The 24103-nt window shown below is 37.5% G+C and overlaps 1 protein-coding gene across 1 annotated transcript in view; it reads right to left on the reverse strand.

The window, feature by feature from the left end:
- Positions 1-23534, reverse strand: part of LOC5577433 (inositol-trisphosphate 3-kinase A) — a 583345-nt gene extending 559811 nt beyond the window's left edge. Inside the window, exon 1 of the mRNA XM_021850560.1 lies at positions 23122-23534. The gene's annotated coding sequence lies outside the window, so the exon portion shown is untranslated. The remainder of the gene's footprint in view (positions 1-23121) is intronic.
- Positions 23535-24103: the final 569 nt, after the last annotated feature.

The raw sequence follows: 24103 nt of genomic DNA on the forward strand, positions 1-24103 counted from the left end.
AATTCTTCGTTTCTTTTATATGACAAAATACAATACTTTTCTAGACCATCAAAAAATAACTTTTGAGCATCAACATTATTATGACCTTTGTTGACAAGTATTGTTATGCGCATGAAGTTTGAATTCTGTAGCAAATAAAGCAAATAAATTGCCATACAAGCTGGCAAACTTGCATTTAAGTTGGCTGAAATAGTCAAATTTGTGGGCTTCGTGGCCGTGCGGTTAGTGTTACCAAGCATTTAAGCCGCACCGAGTCAAAGAGCGTGGGTTTGATTCCCGCTTCAGTCCGGAAAACTTTTCAAACGGGTTTTGACTGTGCCATTGGGCGTTGCATTCTAGTCCGTTGTCTAGTGTGTGCTTCAAAGGACTCAATCGTCCAGTGGAAGCATAAACGTGTCGGTGTTTTTTAACAGAAAAAAAGTAAGAGGTTGTTTCCAAGATACGACCGCCAAGTTATGCCCGGATTTGGGGGGGTGCCAAGGGGGCAAATGCCCCGGGCACCCGGAGGAACAAAAATTAAGAACAAAAAATTCTACAAAATACCTCTCCATATTTTCTCTTTAGACATTTGAACATATTATTCAAACGTTCAAGATAACTTTTCAATATTTGAGTTAATCGTTTCTCTTCACCTAATATCTGATTCGCACAGTATATTACAAAAAAAACATGAATGTTAAGCCAAAACCGTCAACATTTTTCTCTAAGGGCCGATTTCTTCACCTTCGCTTAAGCCGTAAACCACGTTTACCCATGCGATTAAACCAGGTTTAAGGCTTAAGCTGTGGTGAAGAAACCGCTTATAAGTAATATATAAAAATATTGGTATTAAAATGCGCTTAACGTGTTTGCAGGATCTTAAAAAATACGACTAAACCTGTAAAGCACAGCTAAATTCAAAGAGTTTATTGGGTTACTATCAGAACTTCAAAATTTAAACATATTTGCAATTCTATCAGAGACCTGAAGTGTATGGAAAATTCTTTTGTGACACGGTGATCAGTATTTTATCAGTATAAAAATTAAAATTGGATTTTTTTTTATATGTGAAAATTAAGAAGTAGGCATGCTTTTGCAAATTTGTTCACTTCGATGAAATGCTAAACTTTGTAAAAATTATACTTATCGTAAATTGTTTGTTTTCACAATATCTTAGTATCAAAATTTGAACATTTTTGTCAAAATGGGCGAATTTTAAGAACTTAGACACCTTTGCATAGAATTTGATGGGTTCACAGATCTAATTTGAAGATATTTTCAACATGTGGTTCAATTTACCATTTTATATGAAAATCATCGTTTGTGAGCTTTTTCTTGTCAGTACTGTAAATCCTTTTTTTACCAGAGACAAACTGGAAACTTGTGGTAAGTAGAACCACAATCATCAGCGCCGCCAACGCAGGCAGCGCGACATACAAACTCGTATTGACCACACGATGGCACTAGCGAACGTCAACATACATTGGCACACAAAGCAACGCTAGCGACAAGTGGCAATTTCTGATTGTGACACTAGCGCCAAAGTGTAAAAAGCGGCAAAATTGAAGCTCCTATATTCTGATGACAGCGCCGCGTAACAGGAGCATAACGACATACTTTGAAATGACCAGTACAAAGCTTTACGCTGACGATTCAAGATAAACGTCTGTTCTCTGTGGTAGAACCAAAAGGAGTTTGGAGAAAAACGGCTTTAACAATTTTCCACAATTTCTCACTTCATACAAATTATATAATTGGTGACAGACAGGACTAGACGATATTTTGGCGTTCTAAATATACATTGAGGACAACATCAAGTCTGGTTTCCGATGCTATTATTATACGAATTTGCCATCAAATATATTAGTTGAATTATCATAGCAAATAATGTTAATATTTTCATATTCCGAATGGCAGACGTATGTTTTCTTGGAGCCATTAAAAACAAAACAATTAATCCAGTCCGCCTGAACACCGACCATATAGAAGCCAATATTCTACGAATTTTTATATTTTTCCCATTGGACGGAAAAATCACCTAAACATACTATTGGAAAGTTTGCAAACAGTTAAATTTTTCAATGTATATAGCTCAAAATCGGAAATGTCATTTACACCACTTTGCATTTGGGTCCCTCATATCTTTGGACCGACCATCTCGTTCAAAACTCAAATTGAACACGTTGGTTTGTGGAATCCCAAAACGTGCTGAATTTTGTATGAAAGGGCCCCCTTTATGAGATCTGACCCAGGCCCCCCGAAGCCCAAATCCGGCACTGCGCCAAGTTGACGTTGGATAACGTTAGCTTCTTCTATTTCCTGATGGCTTGAGACCGTCACGAACTTATGAAAGATTTCTACTGCTAAAGATCTGATTCCAATTTTCACATTATTTTTTGCATGTCAATTCTGTCCTATTATGGACATTGTGTGTTGTTATTTGGTTGGTTCGGTTAACACTTCAACACCGATAGAACCGGTCGATGGAAGAAGAAGCATGAGCGTTAACTCTTGCTCTCCAAACAAATATTCCGGTTGAACATTAAGTCCACGCATGATCCACTAAGATTGGTTGCTTTTATGGGTTCCGAAGCCAGTTTGAGGTTGATGTACTTCTCCATAAAGTCCGTGAACTCCATGTTCTCCGCTTTGCTCAAATCGATGTTGAAGTTGCGTGTCACGATGATTGATGATTATGGAACAACAGCATGATATTTCAGACTAAAAATTGTAATTTATATTTAACAAGTGGTCCCGGCAAACTTCGTCTTGCCATCAAGTAGGCTGTTTAAAAACGTCATGCTAGTCCCGTATAGAAAATGACAGATTAGTTTCCTCCCGTTTTTCCCACTATTCTGTAGACTTTCCTAGACTTTTTCTTCACACAAACACGTCGGAGCTCTGGACGAATTCAACAGTGCAAGAATCATGTAATTCCAATTACCCGTTCTCAAGCCATTTCGTGACATACAAACACCATTCCATTTTTATTTATATAGATATTTAACTCAAGAGCGAAGTCTTGACCACAGGGGCGAAACTCGCAGGCCTGGATGTGATGGGTAAGAAAAACAAAGTTCTGAAACCTAACCCGAAACAAAACCGTGATGATCCGCAACATCCAAAGAAGGGCGATGCTCGCCTGGATAAAAGCGGAACTCTTAAATATGGCGCTTAAGGCGGCATCCACAAATTACGTAACGCTCTAGGGGGAGGGGGGGAGTAGGCTCAAGCGTTACGGCTCATACACAAATTTAAAATTTTTCATACAAAAAGCGTTACGGAGGGGGGGGGAGGTGGTCAAAAATTTCCAATTTTAGCGTTACGTAATAAATGGACGCCGCCTAAGGCAGTTCAAGTGAATCTCCACCACGCACAGAGTGCAACAGATGTGCTCTGTCGGAGATTCACAAAAGAAAAATTGACGGTGGCGCTTATTCAGGTGCCGTGGATCAATAAAACCAGGATACTAGGTATTCAACTAAACTCATGTAAGTTGGTATATGATGATAGCCAGCTATCTCCAAGAGCGGCTATCTTAATACGCAATAACACTAAATGTTTTCCTATTACAGAATTCATTAAAAAGGACATCGTGGCAGTCAGGATGGAGGTGCCCACCGCTAGGGGAAAATCTGAGATCCTCATGGTTTCAGCGTATTTTCCTGGCGATGCGGAGTATATTCCTCCACCAGAGATAGCTGCGATTGTCCATTACAGCCGTATCCACAACATCCCGTTCGTCATTGGTTGCGACGCGAACGCGCATCACACCGTATGGGGAAGTACAGATATCAACACCAGAGGTGAGTATCTTTTACAGTTTCTTTCCTCCAAAAACATCAATATATGCAATGATGGCGATAAGCCTACATTTTCAAACTCCATTCGACAGGAAGTGTTGGATTTGACTTTATGTAGTCCATCTATTTCTGACAAAATAAAAAATTAGCATGTTTCTGGTGAAACATCAATGTCAGACCACAAACACATAATATTCGACTGGGAAGGGGGTCTAACGATAGAAAGAACGTTTAAAGATCCTAAGATAACTGATTGGGAAACCTATTCAGCAATTCTCCAATCTGAATCATACATAATTGAAAATAATATTAAATCCATAATGCAGTTGGAATCGGCGTCCGCCTGCATTAAAAACAAAATTATTAATGCTTATCAAGAGAGTTGCCCGACTAGAACAACTAGTTCGAGTACTGTAACCTCTCAAAATGGTTACATTTGTTTTTTGTAAATATTCCCTGTAAATAGTTTTTTTTGTACATTATTATTATTATTATTATTATTATTCAAATTATTACTCTTATTATTATCCCTATCATCATTATTATTTTTCTAATTACTACCCTTATTACTATTATCATTTTTTTTTAAATTACGGCTGCTTAAAAATAATATGAATTAACATTTGAAATATTTGAAATTGAAATACTTATATCTAAAATAAAATGAAATTAAAAAAAATATATACAAAAAACATCGAAGTAATCCCAACATGAACATCCCCATCCCTATTCCCATTCTACTACCATCCCTATTCCCATTCGTCTACTACACTGAACGAATGATCCCGACTTATTTTGAATGATTCATAATTCACTTGGTTGCAAATATCCACATTCGTTAATTTGAATGATTTGATGGAATATGATGCATCCACCGTCTTTTCAATACAAATCATTCAGTTCATTGATGATTTTCAGTATATATCCATATGACAATAAGTAGGTAGATGAATTATTGTAGCTGAAATGAATAACATCCAGCTTATGGAGGATTTTATTTTCTTCCATGTCCCAAATCGAAAATCATTCAATTTTTGTTCAAAACATCATACGATAAGCTAATGATGCAAGATAGCAAATCATCCTTGGGGTTGTTTACATTTGCGTAAGATAATCATTCAATGTAGCGTATCTTTTAAGTGGATAAAAACCCTTCCAAGATTGTATGATTTTCATCCGATGCTATTTGTAAACAGATGATTTCAACAAAGATTAAAATCATCCTAAATGTGTCTGAAAATAGGTATGGGGCTCGGATGAAGCAAAAATCATTCAATTTAAGGCGGGAGATTTTGTTCAGTGTACTACACACCACCGCTACCAGCGACAACTGTCATGACGTTGGTAGCGATTCGACAGCAGCGATCAAATAAAACCGTTTGTCAACAGACAAATAGGGTTGTCGCAAAATCTCAATTAATCGATTAGTTGATAATCGATTACAGTCCAAGAATGCCGATTATCGATAACGATTAATCGACTAGTATTTTTCGATTAATCGAATTAATCGACATTTTTTCTGTAAATATGAGTTCTTACTGCTATAAGGTACACCGGAGTAAGCTAAATCGGGTGGGGCAAAATGAAATACTAAGTTTTAAACATAATGACAATAAGTGTTAGCAGGTTTTTTGTTCCTTGAAGCATGTTTCATTTGTTAGCACAATATTTTAAATTTTAAATAATTTAAAATTTTAAATCGTGGTACGATGCGACCTTAACATGACATTTGCAAACACAGTTTTTGAGTATTGTTTTGTTATGCATAACAAATTTTAAATGTTTTCCTGCGTGCGACGCTTCGTATTGGTTCGCTTTAAATTATTTGGAAAAAATATACAATTTTTTGAAGTGCAGGTTTTTTTGAATGCACGAAAAATGGTAGCTTGAGGGTAGTTTAAAAATAAAATTTCTTGATAAAAATAATTTCTCGAAAATAAAATAAAATAAAATTTAAAAATTTCTTGGTATTTTTGAAAGGTTTTTGATCCGTGAAAATGTTCAGGCAAAACTGCTGGAGAAATCTTCCCTGAGGAAATGTTGGATAAATTTCTAGAATTTAATCCCATAAGAATTCATTTAAAGGATTTTAATAAAAAATAGAGGAGAATATTAATGGAAACTACTGGCAGAATTCTTGGAGTAAGACCTGGATATTTCCCCTTTTCCTCAGGAAACCTGGATATTTTTTTTATCCTTTGTTAAGGTTATGTATTGAACAAAAATTTCACATCATGCATTGAGGGCGAAAATGGCTTTGAAACAATTACAGTAGGAATTCTATCAGATCCTCTTTTAGGGATTCCACCAGGGATATTACCGACAGGATATTTTTATGGATTTCTCCCATAATTTCATGCTTCCAAAGATGCCTCCAAAACATATTTTTAAATTATTTCAAGAACGCTTTCAAAGATTTCTCCATTCATTCTACAAGGATTTGTTTCAGATATTTCTCTCAGGCTCCTTCAGGATTTTTTACAGAAATTTCTCCCAGAATTTTTCTTAAGATTCCTCACGGGATTCCCTTGAAAAAAAATCTCACAAGGATTCTTTCAGGGAGTTCTCTAGAAATTCCCATGAGATTCCTCCAGCAAAACTACCAAGGAGTCCTCATGAAACCCCTCCAGAGATGCCTTCACGAAACCTTCAAGAAATTTATTTTGGAAATATTTTAGGGAATTATTTCAGATTTCGCTTCAGAAATTCTCAGTAAATTTTTTCGTGGCTTTTTTTCAAAAAGTCTGCCAAAGATTGCCCTAGGAGCAGCTTCAATTTTTTGTATTGAAGAAATATTGGAATCGCTATAACTTTTTTGTTTCTCAATATATTTGCACCACCACAAGTTCTCAAAAACTCTTTTATTTTGATAATCTGGTCATCTGGATCCGGAGATATTCCAAAATTCCTTGGGGGACCGACGCGTAGCCAATGACCCACGTTAAAATTTCAAGTTACAGATTTTTCTCATCTGCTATTGGCTTTTCAAAACTATACTTTGACGAGAGTCTGTTGTGAAAAAATGAAACAAAACGGTGCAACCGTTTTTTGAGTAATAAGCTTTTATGTTTTTGGTACAACTCCGGCCGTGATAAGATCTTGAAAACTTAAAAAAACATCATATTGTAGTTTTTGGACTTGCCGAAGGGAACTCAACCGATTTGAATGATTTTTTCAGTGAAGCTTACATTTTTTTTTGATAAATAAAAACTAAAAACAGAGTGGCGGCCTAAGAAAATTTAAATAAGAAGTTTCCGTCCCCCAAGGAATTCCGGAATATATTCAAAACTATAGATGACCAATGGTCAATACCGACACAAAATCCAAAAATAGAAAAGTTTTTTGAGACCTTGTGAAAAAATGTGCAAAAATATCGAGAACCAAAAAAGTTATCCCAAATTGAATATTGTTTTGTGGTGATAAGACGAGGCTGCCGGGAGAGGGGTTAAGAATTAGGGGGAGATCCCCCAGTACCGGACACTTAAGCCACTAAATTCATAATTCGAAAACTATTGATTTTATGGGCTCGGTAAAACGGTAGCACATTTATGATAAATATTATCATTTTTATAGTGTACAAAAATAAATATGAATTTTGACAATGCATTTTGATGATGTACTTTAGTACTAAATTGATCGATCTTGAAAGGTGCCCAATATCGGACACGATCTGGAAATGCCTCGAATTCTGCAAATTTGAACATCATTGAATGTGTACGCTATAGAAATACTTTATAATAGGGTCCTAAAATGTTATTATATAATCTTGTTTTCATTTAATAACTCGAAAGAGCATGTTACTGTTACTACTTTAGCCAATTTCCCGCTCAAATATCGGCTATATCAAACTGAACTAGGGTTGTCATGCCTATTACGGCTTAACCAGCCGACGGTGTTTTGAAAAAACCTGAAGGTCGTAGACACAAAAGTCAATTTGGACAAATTGAGATGTAAGATTGTAAAAAATAATAGAATCGTGCTGATGGCCTTCGATCCCACGACTCCCAATACGCTAGACTGGGCGCGTTAACCAACTACGCCACAGAACGGCTATATCATATTTAAACTTAAATTTAAAAATTGGGTCCATAAATGAACCTTGACACTTTTGATCATGTTTGACGTTCGCTTAGTCGACAAAAACATCACAAGGGTTTTAGTTTTAACACTGGGGTTGTTCCTATTTGACATTTCGGAATCAAAGACCTCTTCCATACATGATGAAAAAAAGCACATTTTACGATGTTGTTCTAAATGTCCATTCTTTTAAATTTTATTGCATGTTTGATACCATGATCGATGGAATTCATGAAAACTGAATGTATTGTGAGACACTGACGCAATAATTACAAAGATATCATATAACAAATCAAGCTGTCCGAAACTGAGGGACAGGAGGTGCTTAACGAAAATTGTAATTTGTCCATATTTAGTTCAATTCTGGTACAAAATACATTCATACTATCAAATTAGGATTATTTTCGATCATGCTTATGTGATCCCAAGTATTTTTTCATATTCAAAATAATTACTAAATAGGCTCAAAATCAAGAAAATACTATGCAGCCTATGTGCTGAAGGCGGTGTAAATTGTCTTTTAAAATACGTAATTTTTTTTTAAAGATTTGTAAACTTTTCTACTTTTTTTTAAAAAAGCATGCATATTTCAAGGATGTGTTATTCTACGCAAACATACGTCTACATAAAAGCTTTATTTTCTACTAATAATCTTGATAAGACCATGATTACTCAATGTTTCGACTTTGTCCGGTATTGGGTGCTGCCCGGCACTGGGGATCTCCCCCTATGCTTGGAATTATTCGAGTCGTTTCTTTTTAGATGCTACAGTTTTTCTTCTTCGGATTTTACTATGAATTTATTTTGGTATTCCTCTAAAAAATCCTGCAAGTATTTAAATAATTAATCCAAGGATTCCTTTATAAATGGCTCTAGTATAACTTTTAGAAATTGCTTATGGGTCTCTTTCTAAAATTTCTTCAGATATGGCTGCAAGTATTTTGTTTGAAATTCCTCTAGGGATTCCTTCAAGAATTTTTTAGAAATTTCTTTAGGGATATTTCCTACCATTGTATCAAAAAATATCATTTGGCTCCTCCAAAAGATTTTCTTGTGATTCTATCAAGAGTTCCTTCAGCAATTTCTTCAAAAGTTTCAAAAAAATCTCTGAGTTACTTGAAGTATTCTTCCAAGAAATTCCTAGGATTTTTCTTTATAAATATCACCATTGATTCCTCTACGCCTTATTCTAGGAATTGCTCCAGATTTTTTTCAAGGGATTTTTCCTGTTTTACAGTCATTTCTCCTAAAATCGGCTAGAATTTCCTTATGTTTTTTATTTCAGGAATCCCTTCTTTGTTCTTACAAAATTTCCATGAAATCTACCGATAATTCCTCAATAAATTCATCCTGAAATTCATTCCAGGGTTTTTTTTAGTAAAACAACAAGTATTATTCCTGAAATTCTTTGTAGAACGCCTGTAAAAACTCATCCATTACATTGATACATCTGAAAACTCCTCCTGGAATTGACAGTTTTTTTTCCATTCGGAATTTCTCCAGTTATTTCTTCTGAGTTTTCTTCAAAAAAAATTCCTCCAGAATGTTTCCTGAAATTCTTTCAGGAAATACTCCAAGAATTTCTCCAAAAAATCCGAGGAAAAGTTTTTATTATATACCCTGGTTTAAATCGTAGAAGAAATCTCTTTGTATCGTCTGGAGGAATTCTCACAGGAATCCTAATAGGATGTTTTGGGAGAATCCATTGAACAATTCCTAGAAAAAATCAGGAGGAATCTGTAGACGACTCCTGGTGGAATTTTTAGATGATTTTATGTAAGGATACTTGGGGCAAATACTTCAGGTGCACATAGAGGACGTCGTGTACGGTTTGAAGAGGGTTTTCTTGTAGTGCGTTCCATAGGAATCCTAGATGGAAGTGATAGAGAAATATTTTGGAATGTTTTTTAGGAATCGCTAGAAATCAATTCGACAGTATTTTTTCTTTTTTTTTTTTTTTGAAAATGCCTGGAGGAGTCTTGAAATGAAATTCGATACAATCTCTATCAACTTCCTGGATAAATTCCAAGAATATTTTGAAGAAATGTCCGAATTAATTTAGGAAGAAATCCATGGAGGAGTTTTTGAAGCAAACCCTGAAAAATATGAAGGAATCTTATATTTGAGCTTCATGTTGAATTTCTAGAGACATCTACACGGATTACACAGCTATAAATATGCATAGAGATCCCTATGAAAAAATCTTCGCAGTGTGGTTCCTGGAGCAATTTTTGGATCTGTGGAAAAATCCATACAAGTTTATTAATCTAGGAATTCCTGGATAAATTGACGGGAGAATCACTCTGGAAATTTTTCATGCAATATTAGCTTAGCTTAGACTGACCAAAGTCAGTGAAAATGCACAAAGAATCAACTAGAAATTCGGCTGGGATTGGCCATAATCTTCTTCAGTGTGCATAACTCAGTGCCTCTATTTATGCATGGTCAATAACGGCGCTGGCCACGTCCTTGCAGTCAGGTGGGATTGAATAAAGGAATGTTAGGGTGTAACTTTTGCTATTTGGAGACCGTGTTTTCCTTTGCATCTCCACAAAGGTTACTGGGAGGGATGGTTGTTAATGGGGAGGATCGTTGGGTCACAGGATTCACTTTGATAAGCGATTAGACCATAATAAACGATTATTTGTGAGATTTAAACATGCTTAGGAATATAATATTTTCAATTGACATGGAAAATTTCCAAATAGGAGTAAACAATGTCGTTACTTGAAGTGACGAACCATTCAAAGTTTGTTGAACAAATAGCTGAAAGCAACATTCCTACAGCTGTTAGGACGAAAGCATGTGTAACAATATTTTACTCAAATTGAAAAACTAAAAATCGATTGGCTGGATCATCACATAATATGCTTATGCTGACACTTACAGTGGCGAACCATTCAAAGTGTTTTGCAAGTCTACACTTCTAGCACAGACAAACCATTCAATGTTTTTTTTTAAATAACAGTAAAAGGCAAGGGATTTTATATAAAAATATAAAACAAAAAAATGAATTAGAGTTTATGCCGACACTTACAGTGACGAGCCATTCATAGTTTGTTGAATAATCATATTTATGTCCCACCGTTGTAACGATTAAATGTGCGGTCATATATATTTTATAGATTAAAAAATAAGCATGAAACGAGCTCACCAATTGATCCTTCATCCTTGATTGAGCAGCCACAATTTTCAGCTTTATTTGAAGCATACATACTAACTGAGAAACGCGAATCTTTTTTCGCACTCGCGCCACGCGGACCGAAAACAATTGGTCTTGATTCCGTCGCTCGCCCTGCAAGAGCATGCCATGGAATCGGAAGACCACACACTACTCTCTGGAAATTTTTCATGCAATATTTGTTAAAAATTATGGAGAAATTAGAAGATATGAAGCAAAAGACATGTTATAAATCCGTGTTCAAAACTCAAAGAAAAAGAAATAAATGATGTTCGAAAAAACTGCCCGTATTGCCCTGAATGGCTCTTTTGAATGTCATCATTTCAAAATGATGATGTTTGACTGTTTGAATGTTCTTAACAAATTATATCTTCTTCCACGGAGTGTTCATAATCTATATAAATAAAAATGGAGTGGTGTTTGTATGTCACGAAATAACTTCAGAACGGGACACCCGATTTGCACAATTCTTTCACTGTTGTCTTCTTGAAGGGCTCCGACGTGTTCGTGTGACGAAAAAGTTTAGAGAAGTTGTGGGAAAGTTTGGTATAACGGGGGAGTACTAATATGTCATGTTGTGTGAGAGGTTCCATGACATTTTTCAACAGCCTACTTGACGGCAAGACGAAGTTTGCCGGGACCACTAGTTACTAATAACTTTCAAGTGTAGTAACAAAATAATTGATTTTTTAGATTAGGGTACCCCGGGGCAAGTGAGAATACGGGGTAAGTGGGACCTTCCGTCATAGCTCGTTTAGGAAACGTTTTTCAAGGGGGTATTCTTCTAGAAAGTTGAAGATACAATGATGAGGAATGTATTTAGTACAAACAATATTGTTATTTTTATTACCATGTGCTCCTTGTAACAGCGCCATTTTCAACTTGCATGATAAATTGTGACACGTTTCACGTTCTGCATTGGCTCGCAAAAAATAATTGTATTATAAATCGAATTACCATCAGTAAGTTACAACTTTAAGTATTATTACAAGCTGCTTGCGATAAACAGGTATTTTGTTATCATTTCATATGAAAATGTATATGGTCTAACTTACCCCTAAATATTTTAATACCCGGGGTAAGTGGGACCTATCAAAACAAGCGCCAGAATTAGAACTTTTTCTACACGTTTCAAAAATTTTCTTAGAGAGTAGCATTATAACATTCAAACGAATGATTTTTATCTAAAAAAATCAATCTTATATTACGTAATTGCTTAAAAAAGAGATAAAATGCCAAATTTTGCTGAATATTATTTTATTCTTATATTTTAAATACGAATTCAAAATTGAGCGAAGATAGAAATAAAATATAAAACACATCTTGAGAACGATTACTTTTCTATTTTTATTGAACTTTAGTAGCTATTTCTACCAATTTCAGTAGTTGCAGAAAACAATTCCATCCCATTAAGTGGTTTTCCGCCATGCATAACAACAATAACAGAACAAATTCAAAATTCGTCAATTATTGAAAGTTTACTTGTTGCTTTTTGATTGATAACTTATAAATGATATATTTTGAACATGTTGTATACCTCTTTACGCTTTTTGTGAGAAATGTTCAGTTAAAATTAAATGCGATGTGACATATTATTAAATGTAGGGTTAATTCCTAAAACGTTAGGTATTTAATGGTTGATCCCTTCTGTACATCAAATATGTACTCAAAATAAAATATCTATGATTTTCAATCCTATTATTGCAACGGTTGACTTACTGATGTGGTTTTACGCACGACACTGGATGTGTCCCACTTGCCCCGTTTAGCGAGGCAACTGCGTCTAATGGCTCATTGTACATCTTTCTTCTAAGGTTTTCACAATTCACAATTCACAAAATATGTTGCCAAAATGTGACCGTGTTGTTGGATCTGCAAAATATTGACATTTGAAAATTATTCCGAACAATTTGTTTGTACTATCGTTTTTTTATGTCCCACTTGCTCCGGGTACCTTATATGAGATTATTTTGCAATCAAAAATGTGATACTCATATCACCGCATCAGTAAAACATCGACTCGAAAAATGGCAAATTTTAAAAATTAATCATTTATCTATGAACTTTATAAGACAAAGGAAACCATGCGGATCTAGTGTATTCATCTAAAAATGGTTGGAAATCATGCAAACATTCGAAAAATTCTTAATATTTTCAGCACTTTTATTGACTTTTCCTTAAGGGGGCCAAACTGTCCCACTTCTCCTATTCGTGGTTTTATAATTGCCTGTGCGATACATTTTCGAACCCAACCAACACAACACAGTGTTTAACAGGAAAACATCACCGTAGTTTGAATTGGACATTTTATTTTGGAAAAATTGTCAAATAATCGACATCAATTAATCGATTATCTCGATTATTGAGTGAGCCAGGTATCGATGAAAAATTAATCGATTAGTGAGTCAATTAATCGATTAATCGAAATAATCGATTAATTTGCGACAACCCTACAGACAAACGGTCTCTAATAGGTGAACGAATTTCACGACGACAAGTGGTGCGCGAATTTACCTCTCGCTTTGTTTCTCTCCAATAGTGAACGGAAATGGCCCCGGTTTGCCATCTTGACTTCTTTTGGCCCGGTCGGCTAGTGCTAAGTGGTGACCAGAAAGCTCCCCTAGAGAGAATCCGTGTACCGCTAAACCGGATCAAGTTTTTACGGCAAGATTGTGTGCGTTCTGGTGGAACATTGTGGAGCCCCTGTGCCGAAGGAAATGGCGACTTTCTGGTGTGGAAGCAGCCGTGGGGATACGAAGAAGATTCCGATGTGCCCTTTGCGCGTTTGGCCCGGCTGGCTTCAGTGATTCACGACCTACCAACTGAAGATCGACCCATTACGCCCGAGGATTGCGATCGCCACTGAAGACGTCCTGTTCACCCGACCAGAAGCGAAGCCAACACCGAGGCGGATGGTAACGGGACCCGCAACGCCATGTGGTCAGGCAAGAAGCTGGTAATGTACCCGACAATCCTATTTTCCTTCCTTTCTTTGTTAAACCAAAAGCACCAAAATTAAAATGAATCTTATTAATCTAACTGAGAACTTTTAAAATAAATGTAGGCAAAGCCCTGAATTTTCTCCATCTCCTGATTTCGGTTTTGTCCACCTTTGAATATTAAATTTTGGCGTAGGACTACGTTTAGTGTTTTTTAAAGGGAAGTTTTTCCGCCCATCTCCCCAATTTCCTCTTGGAGCAATTCAAAACGACCCAAAGGCTTAGGACAAAGCCCGGTTGGGGACAATAGTGGTTCCCAACCTAAAGAATCTCTAACAGTAGAGATGTTCCATGGTAGAACAAAACTCTAGATAAGCTCAGAAAAACAGCGCGTAGATAATTTAACCGCGCTAAGCGTACTTCTGATTGGAGCCTATACAAAAAAGCTCTAACAGACTATAATAAGGAGCTAAGGCGTTCAAAACGGAAATCATGGGTTAGTATGTGCGAGAACAAAGAGATGACCCCCGTGGTAGCCAGGCTTCAAAAAACACTCAAAAGATCACTCCAATGGTCTGGGTAGTATCCGTAGAGTCGACGGTTCATTCACTGTAGAGACAAGCGATACAGTGAGTGAAATGTTAAGAATTCACTTCCCTGACTCAATTCCTCAATCAAGAATAAGTGACGAAGGTACTGAGATTGCTGTTTCAGTTCCACAAGAGACCATATCTTTGGTTTCTGGGACAAAAAAAAACGCAATTAAGGTTGCCAAAGAAGCTTTTACTTGTGCCAGAGTTGAAAGGGCTGTGAGATCTTTTGATCCATTCAAATCTGCTGGCATGGATGGGATCTTCCCAGCGTTAATCCAAAAATTGAAGAAAACGCTAATCCCACACATGGTAGAGATTTTTAGGGCGAGTTCGATTTTAGGGCATATTCCAGATGATTGGCGTCAAGTTCGAGTTGTCTTCATTCCTAAAACAGGTAAAAAAGACAAAACAAATCCCAAAGCATTTAGGCCGATCAGTTTGTCATCCGTGATGCTTAAAATCATGGAAAAGGTATTGTGCGAATACATAAATTCTAAATTTATGAAAGCAATGCCTCTTTCACGACACCAATTTGCGTATCAGAGTGGCAAATCCACGATCTCAGCACTACATTCGTTAGTCAATAAGATCGAAAAAAACTCTACAAGCTAAAGAAATCGCTCTTGTAGCATTTCTTGACATTGAGGGTGCATTCGATAATGCTTCTTATTCGTCTTTGGGATCGGCAATGTTGAGGAGGAATTTCGACCCATGCATTGCTACTTGGGTACATGCTATGCTAGCCAATCGACAGATCTCCTCTGAGCTAAGTGGTTCGTGCGTCACTGTAAAGGCTACAAGGGGGTGCCCACAAGGTGGGGTACTTTCACCGTTGCTTTGGTCACTGGTGGTGGACGAGCTTCTAGATAGCTTAGAAAGGAGAGGCTTTGAAGTGGTAGGATATGCAGATGACGTGGTCATTATTGTACGAGGCAAATTTGACGTTATATTCGAAAGGATGCAGCTAGCTCTTGATCATACCTTTTCCTGGTGTCAACGAGAGCAACTAGGAATAAATCCTTCCAAAACCACCATCGTACCTTTCACAAAACGTAGGAAGGTACAATTGAGAACCCTTCTCCTAAACGAAACACAACTGACTTGTTCAAAGGAAGCCAAATATCTTGGTGTCATACTTGACTCCAAGCTAAATTGGAATTCACATCTTCAAACAGTGGTGCAAAAAGGCCTCAATTCACTCTGGGTATGCTCCAGAGCACTTGGTAAGAAATGGGGCCTGAAACCAAGTATGATTATGTGGATCTATAAAACCATTGTTCGTCATAGAACAACTTATGCTTCTCTTATCTGGTGGCCTAAAATAAAAGAGGCTACGGCAAGGGCAAAATTAAACAAAATCCAACGTATTGGCTGTATAGCAATTACTGGTGCAGTACGCAGTACACCCACCTCTGCCTTAGACGCGATGCTTAATCTGCCCCGGCTGGATCAATTCATAAAGCTGGACGCTGAGAAAAGTGCGTTGAGGCTGAAACGAACAAAAACCCTACTATCAGGTGATCTTACGGGTCACCTCAGTATATTAAATTAATTTTCTTTAAATCCAATTGTAGAAAAGTGTAGTGACAAGATGGAAATGGTAGTCAACTATGACATACCCTATAAGGTGATCATGTCTTCTCGTCAAGAATGGGAAGAAGGTGGACCCAACATCCCTCCAGGGTCTATTCAATTCTACACAGATGGTTCCAAAATGAATAATCTGGCAGGTTCTGGAGTCTACGGACCCCGAACAAAAATCTCAATTCACTTAGGACAGTGGTCTACAGTATTTCAGGCAGAAATATATGCTATCTTAGAATGTGCGTTACTATGCCTGAAGAGGAAATACAGACACGCAAGTATATGTATTCTCTCCGACAGCCAAGCGGCTCTTCAGGCGCTTAACACTTACACGTGTAACTCAAAACTAGTGTGGGAATGCATTCTAGCTTTGAAAAAACTAGCTCTCTGCAATCGAGTTAACCTATATTGGATCCCAGGGCATGCGGGTCTAGAGGGAAACTAAATTGCTGATGAGCTGGCCAGAAACGGATCTGCTAATAGGTTCACTGGCCCCGAGCCATTCTTCGGAATATCAGACAGTTTCTTAAAAATGGAACTGAACAACTGGCTGGTTAGCCAGACCTCATCAAACTGGGATGCATCTCCTAATACGAGTCAGTCAAAAAGGCTTGTAAATATAAACCCAAAGAAAACCCAACAACTATTAGGTCTCAGCAAAAGGGATCTCATTTTATACACTGGTCTAGTAACAGAACACTGCCCCAGCAGATACCATTTACAAAACATCGGTGTTGTTCAAAACTCCAACTGTCGCTTCTGTGACGATGAGGGAGAAACATCAGAACACCTCATCTGCTATTCTGCCCATAAAAGCATAACTGTCCCATATGGAATTGCTATCGAACGAGAAATCTATAGATGAAGTTAAATATCTTGTCGTCAAAAAAACACAAATTTAGCGTCGACAATGCCAAAATAAATGCCCAGCAGAACATCATCGTGTTCAATACTTAGCGCTCAGATGTATTTTGAGTAGTTTCTCACGGAAATATGATTATAAGAGCATAAAAATGAAGAAAGTTCTCTTTTGCCTTTATTTTATTGCAAGGCAACAGAAATAAAGTCATATCAGGCTCACCGCCAGCTCAAAACGATGAGCAAAATTTTGGCTAATTCCAAATGCTCATAACTTTATAAAGAATAGATGAATTCGATGCATCTGGAAGTAGTTGGCGGCAAATATGGTCTTGTTTCAGGAACTTTCTTGGCCCTGCATATTGGCCACCTGACACCAAAGATGTTCCGGATTCTCCGAGGTCATGTCCAAATGGCATTTTTCAGTCGCTTGTAATTTGTGCGGTGTGAAGTTGTATGAGTGTTTACAATTTTCCTAGAGACTAGAACTAATAGGAAGTTAAATGCCGGCAAACGCATTTAAATTTGTTGAAAATCTTCAGAAATATAACCATTTACGTAGAACTGGTTCCGGAAAATATGATCAGTCATGTTTCTAAGTCCTATCATGTATTGTATGTACTATCCGGAGCTATATCCTAGTGACCTTTAATGCTCAAGAATACATCATTCAATCATCAGCAATCATCCAAAATGAAACCCCAGTTTTTTCGTTCAATTTTAAAAAATCTTCATGAAAATCTATCATTGCATTTCAGATTGCAAGTGCAATGCAATGATAGATTTTCATGAACATTGCTTCAAATATGAGCAAAAAAAACTGGTTTTGAATTTTTTTAAAACGATGATGGTTATTTTCCTCTTATACTTCAAGCTGATGCTTCCGGCAGCATATTCAGAACCTTTAGACGAATTGACCATTCTATGGTAGGTTCCAAAACAGAGTCCTGATATATGAAACGGAGTTGGGTCAAAAGTCGATCAGGATCACGGCAGGAGTGCCACAAGGCTCAATCCTTGGTCCAACGCTTTGGAACGCGATGTACGATGGAGTATTAATGCTGGAGCTACCTAACGGAGTGGAAATCGTTGGATTCGCAGATGATGTCGTTCTAACGGTGACTGGCGAGACGTTGAAAGAGGTCAAAATGCTGACGACGGAAGCGATTGACACGGTTGAAGCGTGGATGACTGGAGCAAAACTGCAGCTGGCTCATCGTAAGACGGAGCTAGAGCTGGTTAGCAACCTCAAAGTTGTTCAGAGGGTTGAAATCAACATCGGTAGACAAGACACTTCATCAAAACGTGCTTTGAAGAAGCTGGGGGTGATGGTAGATGACCGTCTAAACTTTAATAGTTTAAGGGTTATGCAAATTGTTCGTGAACCTCTTAATGGAGCCAAGCTTACTGTTTACTTGTTTAATTATGAAATTCCAATGTTCTACAAAAGTGAGTTTTGAGTCTATTATCTATGATCCCTTACAACTTTACATATCTGCACTACATGATAGCCTAAAAATACTTCAATTGGAGCTGTTACATGTTTTCAAGAGATATTGGTAATTCCGCGATAGTTCCGTATGTCAGATTTTGTGCCTGATTAAAAAACAGGCCTGAGTATTTTCAAGCTTTTGGGAATTTTCCATTATTCCATTATTTCCATTCCATTAAACATGTCGAAAAGGCGTTTTAGGGGAACGGTAAGCTCTTCTGAACGATTCTTGAAGAACACGGGTGCAATGATACCGGTTCTGCTCATTTAAATGCGTCCAGGTTTTTCAGTGCTGTGAGTTTCTTGTTGTGATAGTTTTTCAATCTGAGAGTTTTCTTTGCCAATCAACTGTTTTCACATTTTTATAACGAGTGGTACGAAGATATACTATGCCCTGTGAAAGCAAGAAAATGTTCAACCCGAGTAGATCCTCGTCCGGACTCATATGCATTCTTACGACCTTCACCATGGTCTAGATGAAGAGATGTGCTTCTCTCGCAACAGCTATTTCAGCTCCATTGTTTATGCAACTTCAATTATTTGATTGAAAACGAATTAATCATCAATATTGCAAATGCAATACGGTAAATTAGCTTTCGTAAAGATTTAACGTATTCAACCCAAGATTAGCTGACCACATCGACAATGCCGACAGAAGCGGTTCTGCTTTGTGTACAGTAAAGGGCGCGGTTTTGGGTCATGTTACAATATTTAGTAAGACACTACTGTTCTTATGTTAAATATATAGGATATTCTACATTACAAAATGGAATGAATTGAATGTATAAATGATGCTAAATTTCAATCAAAATGTGCTCGCGATAAATTTGTATCGCAGATAATTTTTACTAAAGAATAAATATACTTTTTGCAGGCTGATCTATATAGAGACTGTTATGCCTTTATTATTCAATATGGGACAGCACTAGTTTGAAATTTTTTCGCAATGTTTTCGAACAAACTGATCAATTTTATGTGTGCATATGAAAATATACATACAAATATGCGTAGCCCGCCAAAAACAAAATTGGGGGAAATCCATATGGGACAGTTATGCTTTTATGGGCAGTATTGCAGTGCACAAATCCATCGTAGGTCCAGGATATTTGGTAAGCCCTTCTTAGAGCCTGCCGATATAAGGATCGCAACCCCCAGCAATGTTATAGGCTTTATTAAGATAATTGCACCAGACTGGGGGAATTCTCACACTGCAGCTTAGGACCATTATTTCTCAATAATAAGGTGTTCATGAGCTCAGAAGTACATAGATCATTTAGTGACATATGGATGATGTATGTACTATACATACAGTAAAAGGGGATATCACAATAGTTTAAGTTATTTGGACGCAGTGATTCAACACCCGACAAAGAAAAAAAAACTCAAGAGCGGTCGCGCATTCAACCATTGCCGACACCACCTCGCTCGAGCTGTGTATGAAAAGCGAACTTTTTTCAGGGTGCGTGTACTCAGTACTTCAAGAGACATTTTTTAAGCAATTTGATGCTTCGAAAAGTTTTCTGGTAAGATTAGAGAGCCTACGAAATTGAAGGAAAATTTTGTCGAAAAATATCTAGTTTCCCGGGAATGCTTTTACATGGGAATCCCGGGAGGAAACGAGTGAACATTTGAAGAGGAGTTCTTGGAAACAGCACTGAAAAAGTACGGATATATTTCATGAAGAGACCCCTGTGGGAATTCTCAGAGGAATCTCTTCAAAGCACATGGTTGAAGCATACTAAAAAAGTACGTGAAAGAATCATAAGGTATATCTTCGTGAGATCTTTGGAAGAATTCTTCTAGGATTTTTTTTATTGGAATAAAAACTCATATATTCCATAGTGAAAATTGAAATCTACAATTACCATTGCAGTGCAGCGATGAGAATTGTAGAAATCCCATATGGAAAAATCTTGATTGTTGCGATTGACATTACTAACAAAATGTAAAACAAAAATTTGGTAGCCACATTCACCGGGAAAGTAAGAAAACGGGAACGAACGGAACTGTCATTTTGTATGGGACATTTCATGGTGTATTTCAAAGGGCCACTTGATGGCAAGACGAAGTTTGCCGGAATCACTAGTAAAAAATAAAAATTTGCTGGAAAAATCATAGTTTTCGAACATTAAAAAAAATTGATCTGCAAAATTTTCGAGCAAAACCCACAGTAAATGATTTATCTCCCCCGATAGCTTAGACTCAGAGGGATCTGCAAAAAATATAATAACTATAGGTTTTACAAAACTTTGCTGAACTCGATATTTTATGGCACGAATATCGGACTATTTTCACAAATCTCACCGGGCTATCTCTAAACGTCATTTTTTAGAGTTCCCCCATACAAAAATTTGGTAAATGTCGCATCCTTAGCTATCGTTTGGAGGTTGAGCCCCCAAGTTTTCTGACAAGGCGAAATTTTAGGATAATTACGAAGAGTGCTGTAAACATTATCATTCTGTAACGAGTTGCATACAACTTTTTTTTTTGCAATTTTACTTATGATCTGATACCCTCAGATAACATACAGGAATGCATTCATAATGGTGAAGAGATAATAGGCCTTTTCATGTGACAGGTCCGTCTATGCATTTGTTCACATCGGTGGAGGACCGGTGCTAACACGGGCCTGTCATTTTCATAGAAGAACTGTCAAAGAGCTTCCGGATCAGCTGATTTGGAACGTCATGTGAAAAGGCCTATGGTGCAATAGATCATTAAAACAATCAAAACGGCCGTTATGTAAAGCATAGACAGCGCCACCGTAGTCTTGTGCTGTCATAATAAGGGTATTCACTTAAGAGCGTAAATAACTGCGTAAGTCATGCTAAACTGGTTATATGAAATGTTTCATGAACCTGCGTAAATAATCAATGAAACCTTTCAGCATGTTCAAAATCAATCGAAGTATGCTTTGGTAATGTCAGTGTGTCACTATGGGAATTCCAAACAATTACAAATATTATGTAACGGAAAAGACTGAAAACCCAAAGTTTTACCTTTCTACTGCAGGAAATTGTAAAGAATTGAGATCAAAATAGAAGATTCTGAGCAAAATTAAGTGCACACTAGGAAATAAAATCACATGTTGGCCATTGTACGTCTACGTAGTTTCCGTTTACGTTGGTCTCGTGTCTAGTGAAGGTAGTTGAACCGGGTACACTGGGTACATGGCTTGTTGTAGCATGTGAGATATAAATTGGACCTATTTGGCTTTGTCACATAGGTCCCATTAGTGTTCCCATCTTCACGTATTCCCATACCATTACTCTCCCAAGTCATGCACATGAAGATCATGGACATTTCCTTTTACACGATACAAGGAAAAATATCCTGAATGACCACAAACAGTGCACTGGCTCTCATTTATTGCTGTTTCTTAAGTTGGATTCAGATTATTTGAACGAATAATGAATACATAAACAGCAGTTCTGAAAAAATATCCTCCTACGATAAAATACAATTTTGAGTTCAAACAACAAACCTTGGACGACTGTTTGAAGTTTATAATGGATAACTAGATTGTATTTCTTTAATTTGACATTTTATTGAAGCAGACGAGGAATATTTCATTTGAAATGTTTCATTGTAAAAGTTACGCAGGAATATTTTACGCTAGTTTAAGTGAATATCCCTAATGTTAAATTGGTTAAATCACATATACGGTGGCGTCGTTGTTTTGTTGTGGTGAGTGACGAAAATAGTAACCTTCAATGAATGATCCATTATTGTGTAATGATTCATTGTGCAACTCGGAAGATTTGTTATTACTATACTGCATAGTTCAATGAAAGTAGGCTGATATTCAACAGGATTGCAAAAAAAAACATATTTTTCGCATAATTTGAACTACACACTGGAGATCGATCAAGTCCAACAATTGTCCACATTAACACACTTTCTGCATTGTTTTGTCTTCCAACTCCGGCTTCTAATTAATTTCATCTCCACAACACGATCATAACTTCTCTACCAAACAAAGATCAACACTGAAAACATAGAGGGGGCTGAATGCTACCAGCTGATATAGAAGCTGTGATCCGTTGTTTGGTTTATCACCACTTGTTCGTCTGCCTCATGACCGTTTCCAATGGTAACCGCAAGGCCTCCTCATCTTATTCATACACCGCACATGTTATGCTTCTGTTTCTCTACCGTCGTCGACGGTCATTATTCCATCAAATGCTTGATTTGACGAATTTATTTGATGATGCTCTTCTCGCTTGTGAAGCAATTCTTTCAACGCCCTTTTTCAGCCCTATTTGTGGTTTGCATAGAAAGGGGCCTTCCATGGCCAAGTGGCAATGTCAAAGCAAAGCCATACGGAAGGTGTCTGGGTTCGATTGCCAGTCGCTCGATGATCTTTTCGTAATGTATATGTATTTATCTTCCCCAGGCATACAACACGATGTACGACTGCAAAAATGGCAACTTAGGCAAACAAAGCTCTTAATTAATAGCTGCGGAAGTGCACTCAGAACACTAAGCTGAGAAGCAGGCTCTGTCCCAGTGGAGACATAATGCCAAGAACAAGATTAAGATAGAAAGGTTGGCTTCAACTTGAAGAGCGTCCTAAATTAACCAACAAAAATAAACACATGGAGCGATGATTTACCCGAAAGCTGGAAACTTTTGTAAAGCTGGCCGAAGTCTTCGCAAACACAATCACAAAGTGGAAAGCCACAAACTCAACTTCACAGAAAACGCGTGAATTGGGCGCCACGCGATGAAAAACTATCGTCTGGCAGCACCGACGACGACGACGCTACCGAATATTAGAAAACGCAGACGGCTGCGCCACACATTTCACCATCCAACCCAAGTAGGCCACCGAGTCACTAAGCCTACTAGGTGGTACCGATTGGCGGGCGGAAATTCGTATACGGGATGCGGGTGAAATGTAAAACGAAGCGGATGGCCCCCAAAAACATGGACCACGACGCGAGATCACCTTCCGTTCGAGCAACAGCGAGTTCGTGATGCTGGGGAGCTAATAACCGTGCTGCACCAACCAATCCGATCCGAACGCGGGCAAACGATCAACTGATCGGATTCTCACAGCTCAACATCCAGACCGATCATCGAGACGATCGTTCGGCGGAGTGCTATGACTGCATGCTATGCGTACGCGCGCGATTTGAGCACTTGATTCCGTTCTTCGTATATTCGCGATTGATGCATGGTTCCAGTGGACACGTTGGAAGTGATTCACACGATGAAGAGCATACTTTTGGAAGATCTTTGGATAATGCAAAGCTTACTAGATCATGTTTTATTTTGCGTAGCTCTCGGAGTATGAAACGCATCTTTACACATAGGGAGTTGTAGTTCGAAAATCGCATAAATGGTAAAAACATCAATATTGCAATCCAGTGTATGAAAAATGGCAAGCGTGTGGATAAGAGTAGGAGAGCGAATTTGTGTGAGAATGAGTGCACACTCTTAAAATAAATACATAAAGTTTGTTCCATTAAGTATCTGGCCCCACATAATTAATGATTTCTCCAAGAGGAAAACTATACACTTCTTCTTCTTCTTTCTGGCGTTACGAACCCACTGGGACAGAGCCTGCTTCTCAGCTTAGTGTTCTTATGAGC

The sequence above is a fragment of the Aedes aegypti genome, chromosome 3 (genome assembly GCF_002204515.2).
Source record: "Aedes aegypti strain LVP_AGWG chromosome 3, AaegL5.0 Primary Assembly, whole genome shotgun sequence".
NCBI classification, from domain to species: Eukaryota; Metazoa; Arthropoda; class Insecta; order Diptera; family Culicidae; genus Aedes; species Aedes aegypti.